This window comes from Rhincodon typus, chromosome 24, assembly GCF_021869965.1.
Source record: "Rhincodon typus isolate 14 chromosome 24, sRhiTyp1.1, whole genome shotgun sequence".
Taxonomy (NCBI): Eukaryota; Metazoa; Chordata; class Chondrichthyes; order Orectolobiformes; family Rhincodontidae; genus Rhincodon; species Rhincodon typus.
The window spans coordinates 7,116,098-7,124,910 of NC_063355.1; positions in this window are offsets into that span (position 1 = coordinate 7,116,098).

An 8,813-nucleotide genomic window follows, 5' to 3' on the forward strand; every position below is an offset into this window, starting at 1 on the left:
CAACTGAGCTCACCAACCTCTATCCTCTACCTATATATATGAATGGATAGAGAGGTAGGGAAAGGTGTAGAGAGACATCGTTTCCATGATGTTGCAACACATTTCTGTCCACAGAAAGATAAACAGTTCGAAAAACAGCTAGTAGAAGTTCGTTTGAAATTCGTGATACGTTGCCTTATTCAAAATTTCACTTGGGGTAGGGAAGGAAATCGAGTGCACGGTTTGATGAGACCGGAAGTTCCGGTTTAACTAACGTGAATACAAATAACACCATGGAAGTCATTGTTTGATTAATGATACAGATCAGTGCAATATTTCGAGGTTATTGTTTCAAATGTTTCTGAGAACCAGTGGCTGAGTGAGATGCAGTTATTGAGAAACAATTATCCAGTCAGGGGACCGCAAAGTTAGACTCAATCACAGCGACGTCATTAAGACATAAGAGTGGAACCTAATGATCAAGGCATCTTTCGGGAGTAATGGCAACAAAACAAATAGTGAGAGGAGCCGTGAAAATATGATTAGGCAAAGTTACTGGCGTGTGATTTTCGTGCTAGTCAGCGAAGTAACGCTCTCCAGCCAAAGTCATTTCATGGCAACTATGTTCACAGGATTTTCCAAACCTTTCCAAATATTGCTTTTGACGTGCGGCAAGGTTACATTATGAATCCTTTTACAGTTATCAGCTGCAGGATGCACGTGCGGAACGGGGCAGAAAATATCTGGAGGGTCTTTTCATGTTCAACAACGAAATCGTTGTCTCAAATGCAGATGTGAAGCAAATCTCCTCTTCAACAAATTGGCAGGTGACTAGTAAATATGAAGACGGAACAAAATAAGAAGCCAAAAGGCAAAGTTATCCAGATTAAACCATTAGTTGTATAGTATTTGTTTTGAAAAGCGTAAAATACATGAAATATGAACGTACTAGAACATCGAAATCTTTCTAGCATAAGACATGTGAAATTACAAAACGTCCTTTTATGCATAGTGACCAATTATTGATCAGCACAATAAAAAAAATACATGTTTTCAGCTGTAATCAGACACACCGTTTCACATACCTCTGGAAGATCCAGTGCTCAATTCTTTGTCTCTGCAGCTTTAGTTGGTCTAAGCTACCTGTGGCCTCAGTAGAGGTGAAATTCAACGTTAAAGGGAGGACGAATGAGTGGAAACAGATCGATTCGGCGAAGGAAACATATGGACTGGAAAATGACATGAAGCCAACAAAGGGCAACAGATCCACCGCTCTTTGTCACCTTCTCACAGAGCGTCCTAAATCTTTGGAAGTCTCTTGCTTCAAAGGCAGTGGACGCAAAGTCTTTGAATATTTCTGAGGCAGAGATAGATAAATCCCTGATGGGGAAGTGGATGAAAGATTATGTGGAGTGGGTAGGCAGGATTGGGAAGTCATCAGATCAATACTGGTGTTATTGCATGGTGGAACAGGTTCGAAGGATCGAGTGATCTGTTCCATGAATACGGACGTCTGTGAGAGACAAAATAAAAATCAAGCGTTTTGCCTTTGACCAGCGATAACAATCGAATAAAAAAAAGATAATTTGTGACTCTCAGAATGAAATCGACCATTTACACTTCATACAATGTTACACGACAAGCTTGTCGCAGTTCACTGCGCATTGGAATGTTTGCAATGGAATGTGAGGATAACATTCTCACCCGTTTTGATGAAAAGGTGCCTGAAAAATGTCACCCGGCCTGGAACAGCTTCGTGCGAGATGTGGATGCAGAGAAGGGTCAGGAAGCGATTTAAATATGGCGAGAGAAATATTTCGGTCAGATGTGGAACATTGAACAAGTCGTTAGCAATGACTAGCCATTCTGTAATACACCTACATCTCCGGTGTTTGCTAAAACTTTTGAACATTGTGTGGGTTGGCCATTTGTTTTTCAAAATTGAAGATCAGCAGCAGAGAATCGAGGGCTCCGGTTCAGGAGCAGAGTGCAAAAGTAGACTGTGTCTGCAGACATTAGACAACTCTGCATGCGTTTTATTTTTCTGTTGCAATGCACAGTGAACAGGTGCTGTACCTAGAGTGCCACGTGATTGTTTTATTCACTCACCGGATGTCGACGTTACTCTCCGGGCCAGCAATTATTATCCATCCCAACGTGTCCTTGAGAAGGTGGTCGGGAGTCGCCTTCTTGAACCGCTACAATCCACTGTGTGTCCACAATATTGTGAGGAAGGAGTTAAAAGATTTTGACTCAGCAACACTGAATGATTGGAGATATATTTCCAAGTCAGGATAGTGAATGGCTGAGAGAGGAACTTGCAGGTCGTGGTGTTCCCGTGTATCTGCTGCTCTTGTCTTTCTAGCTGGTAGTGGTCATGACTTTGTGAGGTGCTGCCTGAGGAGCCTTGGTGAATTTCTGCAGTGCATTTTGTAGATGGTACACGTTGCTGCTACTGAATGTTGGCAGTGGAGAAATTGCATGCTTGTGGATATGGTGCTAATCAAGCAGCTGCTTTGTCCAGGATGGTGTCAAGGTTCTTAAGTGAGGTTGGTGGCACTCTCTCAGGTAAGTGAGGAGTATTCCATTGAACTCCTGACTTGTGCCTTCGGGAGCTGAGTTACATGCTGCAGGAATCTTAGCCTCTGACCTACGTTTGTAGCCATTGTACTTGTATGACTGGCTAAGTTCAGTTTCTGGTCAATGTTAACCCTCAGGATGTTGATAATGGAGGATTCTTTGATGGTAATATTATTGAATCTCAAGGGACAATGGTTAGATTCTCTCTTGTTGGAATTGGTCAATGCCTTGTGCTGTGTGGCACAGATATTACTTGCTAGTTGTCAGCCCAAGCCTCAATATTGTCCAAATCATATTGCATTTGAACATGGACTGCTTCAGTATTTGAGGAGCTGCAAATGGTGCTAAACATTATGTAGACATCAACAAACATTTCCATTTTAGAACTTTTGATGGAGGGAAGATCACTGATGAAGCATCTGAAGATGGTTGGGCTATGGCGTGAACACTTGAATTCCTGAAAAATTCCAGCAGAGATATCCTGGAGTTTCAACTACCACAATCATCTTCCTTTGTGCCAGACGTGATTTCAACCAGCAGTAAGTTTCACCCCCAATTCCCACTTACTCCAGTTTGCTAAAGGCCCTTGATTCCACATTCGGTCAAATGTAGCCTTCAGTTCAAGGGCATTCCCTCTCATCTCACTTCTGGAGTCCAACTCTTTTGTCCATGATCAAACAAAGGCTGTACGGAGGTCAGAAACGGAGTAACTCTGGAGCCCAAAGTGAATGTCAGTGAGGAGGTTATTGTTCAGCAACTGCTGCTTGATAACTGTTGATGACACTTTCCATCACTTTGATGATCAAGATTAGCCTGATGGGGCAGTTATTGCTTGTGTTAAGTTTTTCCTGCTTTTTGTATACAGGACGTACCTGGGTATTTTACCCACATTGTTGGGTAGATGCCAGTGTTGTAGCTTTACTGGAACAGCTTGGCTAGGGGTGTGGAACGTTCTGGAGTATAGGCTTCAATATTATTTATTAGTATTGGAATGATGTCAGTGCCCATAGCCTTTGCAGTATTCAGTGCCTCAAACCATTTCTTGATATGTAGAGCGAATCAAATTTGCTGAAGACAAGTATTGGTGACACTGGGACCTTAGAAGGAGGCAGAGATGGATTATTTAATTGATATTTCTGGCTGAAAGTTGTTGTGAATGATTCTGCCTTACCTTTTGCACTGATGTGCTGGGTTCCCCACCATCAAAGATGAGTATGTTCGTGGAGCCTCCTCCTCCAGTGAGTTGTTTCTTTATCCATCACCACTCACAATTGAATGTGGCACAACTGCAGAGCCTGCATTTGATCTTTCAGTTGCAGAATTATTTAGCTCTATCTCTTGCTGCTTACTTTGCTTGGTTTGCAAGTAGTCCTGTTCTGTAGCTTCACTAGGTTGACACCTCAATATTAGGTTCATCTGCTCCTGGTATGCCCTCCTGCACTCTTCATTGGACAAGGGTTGATACCCGGCTTGATGGTAAAGACAGACTGGGGGATATGCTGGGCTATGAAGTTGCATATCGTGTTGGAGTACAATTTGGCTGCTGATGATGGCCCACAGTGCCTCATGGATAGCCAGCTCTGTGTTGCTAAATCTATTTGATGTCTATCCCTTTTAGCACAGTGATAGTGCCACTCAACACAATGGAGTGTATTCTCAGTGTGAAGATGGGACTATGTCTTTGTTACGCGTTATAGTTGCGGTGTATATTATGCTGGAAGAGAAAAGTCACATGACCACTGGTGAGTCATCAGCCAGGTTCCCGGGCTTCTGCAGACTGGTCTTGCGCTTTTGAAGAGTACATATCCACAAAATAAAACATTCCATTTCAGTTGCAGCCAATGCACTTTGGAGCCTAGTTATGTGCAGTTTAGAATAGTCTCCATAAGAACTATGCGGTGGTCACTCTTAACAATACAGTAATGGATTGACAATCTGTGACAAGCAGATTGGCAAGGATGAGGTCAACTACATTGTTTCCTCTTGTTGGTTCCCTCACCTTCTACCACAGACCCAATCAGCTTATTCAATTGTGCTTCTACTAAGCCACTCATGGTGACATTCTGTGTGCTTGCCAGCCTCATTGCTTCCTTCAAGTGGAGTTGAACATGGCAGAGTACATTTCCAACAGCAGCCGTTTGGGAGGTGGGGTGTCAAGCAGGGTCAACAAGAGGATTCCTTGGCCATATTTCACTGATGCCATGACTCTATATGATCTGGAAGCAACATGGAGGACTCTTAGGGCAGCCCCACTCATTTCTTATACAGTTCTCATCCTACTCATTTTGATTACTATGAAATAAAATAATTTATGAATCAAAACAATTATTAGGGTGTCTATGTTTGCTTGCTGCTTCTTCTGAGGGAGTGAAGTAATACGCACAACTAAGACACACAGAGAGGCTTCCCTGTTCCAGTCCTAGTTTTCTTCACTGCATTAGAATGTGTAGAACAGTCAAGGCCTAAGGGAAGCAGGTGACCAGACCCTTTAAGGGAGAAACTGACACCAATACATTCAGATAGATATTAGCGGGATACCTGAATTTTAACCCAGATATGTGTATAACTGTAGCCCATCCTGTACCTGAGGAAAAGATAAATGGGAGCGGGGAACTGGTGAGAAAAAAAGTGCCCAAGTAGACTCTTTTTAGACATCTCATTCTTATTTGTATGAGGCACTTTCTATTTTCCTTGCTTTTCTCACACTTATTTAAAAAAAGCCTCTCACAACATGGGCTTCAATGGTAAGGCCCTATTTGTCATTGAAGAATTGGTGATGTGTCTTCATCAGTGTCAGGAGATGGAAGTGCTCCTCCAGTGCTATTAGGGATGGCTGCTGGATTCAATGACCCAGCAACCATGAAGATATTATGTATTCAAATCGGGATGATATGTAACTTGTATGTGAACATGTGAGGGGGTGCTGTCCTTGCTCATAAAACTGATGGATATTGCAGGATTGGGAGATAATGTTAAAGAGGCCTCAGCCAGTTGCTGCAGTGCATCTTGCAGATAGTGTCTCCTATACCTACAGTGTACTGGTACAGCTACTCAACCAAGTGAATGATATCCTTCTCACATATTTGCCTAATTATTTTTGTTCATGTTCGGCAGTCATTTGCAGAGGCTCAGTTTTGGATTTAAGACGGAGATGGATAATTGCAGGATATTAAAGATATCAAGAGGTATGGGTATCATGTGGAAAAATAGCAGAATCAGTCATGATTGTACTAAATGGTGTCATAGAGTTCAACAGCACAGAAAAAGACCCTTCTACCCATCAAGTCTGTGCTGATCAAAATAAAATGCCGAACTATTCTAATCCCATTTTCTAGCATTTGACCTATAGCCTTGTGTGCCTTGATATTTCAAGTGCACATCTAAATACTTTTTACATGTTATGAGGGTTTCTGCCTCAACATCCTTACAGGCAGTGAGTTTCAGATTCCCACCAGCCTTTGGGTGCAAAAGCTTTACCTCACGTTTCCTCTAAATCTACAGCCCCTTTCCTTAAATCCATGTTCCCAGTCATTGATCCATTCACCAAGGGGGAAAAGTATCTTCCTGTCTACCTTATCTACAACTCTCATAATTTTATACATTTCAATCACGTCTCCCCTCAGTCCTCTCTGCTCCAAGGAAAACAACCCTAGAATAACAAATTTCTCTCCATAACAAACTCTCCAGCATCATCCTGGAAAATCTCCTCTGCACCCTCTCCAATGCAATCACATCCATTCTACAATGTGCATTCCAGAAGTACACACAATTAGCAGTGATCTAACCAATGTTTTATACAGTTTTTACGTAATCTCCCTGCTCTCAAACTTCATGCCTCAGCCAATAAAGGAAAATTTCCTTCTTAACCAGATCATCTACCTGTCTCTCTACCTTAAGGGACTGGTGGACATGCACACTAAGGTTTCTTTGATCCTTGATCATTGCCATCCAATGTCCTACTGTTATCATGTATTCCCTTGCTCGTTTGTCCTGCCCACTTCACACTTAGCTGGACTGAATCCCACTTTTCGTTGATCAGCCCATTGACTAGTCCGTCTATATCCTCCTATAGTCTAAGGTTATTCTCCTCACTATGTACCACCCCACCAATTTTTGTATCATCTGCAAACTTACAAATAACGTGCCTAGAATCAAGTCTAAATCATCTTTTTATACCATAAATAGCAAGGGCCTCAGCATTGATCCCTGTGGAACACCACTGGAAACAGGGTTCCAGGTAGACTGGGCTCAAAGCCTACTCAGTTTTCTATGATCATATTTTATTGCAATGCACCCATGGTTTTAAAAGCAACTTTGAAAAAAGAACAAATCACTGACTTTGCAAAACTTACCAATTTTTGTCTTTTTTTGTTTTGTTAGCTAATAGCTACAATGGCTAGCGAAAAAAGCACTAGGGGAAACCAATAAGGCTAAAGACCTACACGTTCCCTGGGCCTGATGGGGTGTTTCCTAGGATATTAAAGGAAGCAACTACAGTGATAGTGGATCCACTTCAAGGAATCTTCCAGAAATACTTGGAATGCGGAAAAGTCCCACAGGATTAAAAAGTTGCCAATGTAACATCTTTATTTAAAAAAAGATGGAGACAAAAAATGTAACTGTAGGCCAGTTAGCTTAGCATATGTTTTGGGAAAATGTTCAAGCCTATTATAAATAATCTAATAGCTGAGGATTTAAAAATACATAAAAAATGATTAAGCAGAGTCAATATGGCTTCATGATGTAAAATCATGTCTGACAAATTTACTACAATTCTTTGAGGAGTTAACAAGCAGGTAACAATTAGATAAAGGGGAAGCAGTGGATGTAATATATTTGGATTTTTGAAAGGTGTTTGTTAAGGCACCACACATTAGGTTACTTAATAAGCGTAAGAGCCCATGGTATTGGAAGTAGTATATTAGCATAGACAGAGGATTGGCTAACTAATAGAAAACAAGGAATCGTGATGGGGGTGGGGGGTACATTTTCAGGATGGCAACATGTAACTACTGATATACCACAGAAATCAGTGCCGGGGCCACAACTATTTTCAATATATATTAATGATTCAGTTGAGCAGGGTGAATGTACTATGGCCAAGTTTGCAGATGACACAAAAAACAGGTGGGAAGGCAAGTGCTGACGATGACACAAAGAGCATGCAGAGGAAAATTGACAGGTTAAGTGAGTGGACAAAAGCTTGACGGATGAAATATAATGAAGGAAAATGTGTGGTAATGCACTTTGTCAGAAAGAACAGAAGGCCTCAATATTATTTAAATGGAAAAACAAAGTTGTTGGAAAAGCTCAACAGGTCCGGCATCATCTGTGAAGGAGAAAACAGAGTTAACATTTTGGGTCCAGTGACCCTTCCTCAGAACTCAGATAGATATTCCGGCATTGGAGGCAGTCTAGAAGGTTCGCTCGGCTGATATTAGATTTGGAGGGACTGTCTTATGTGGAGAGATAGAATAGACTGGGCCTATAGTTATTTCAATATAGAAGAATGAAAGGCAACCTTATTGAAACATGCAAGATTTTTCGGGGATTTGACAGGGTAGATGTGGAAAGGTTATTTCCCCTTATGAGAGTCCAGGATCAGATGGCATCATCTCAGAATAAGCAGTCATACATTTAAGACAGAGATGAGGAAGATTTTCTTTTCTCAGAAGGTAGTGACTGTATGGAATTCCTTGTCATGGAGGGCTCTTGAAGCTGGGTTATTAAGTATATTGAAGGCTGAGATAGACAGATTTTTAATCTGTAAGGGACTCAAGGGTGCTGTTTTATTCATTAATTTATTGCTCATCCTTAAATGCTCAGGGGGCAGTTAAGGGTCAACCACCTTACTGTGGGTCTGGAGTCATATGTAGGCCAGACTGGGTAAGGTGGCAGATTACTTTTCTAAAGGGCATTAGTGAACCAAATGGGGTTTTCCTGGCAATTGACTACAGTTTCATTCTGGTCATCATTAGACTCTTACTTCCAGAGTTTTATTGAATTCAAATTCCACTTTGGCTGGATTTGAACCTGGTCCCCCAGAACATTTCATGAGTCACTGGATCAGTAATCTAATGATAATACCACTGGACCTTCGCGTCTGCCTAATTGTTATGGGGAAAAGATAGGAAAGTGGAGTTCAGGCTTTTCGATCAGCCATAATGTCATTGAATGGTGCAGCAGATTTGTTGGGCTGAATGGCCTGTTTCTGCTTCTACATTTTATTACTTACCCTCTCAAATGGTTTTATA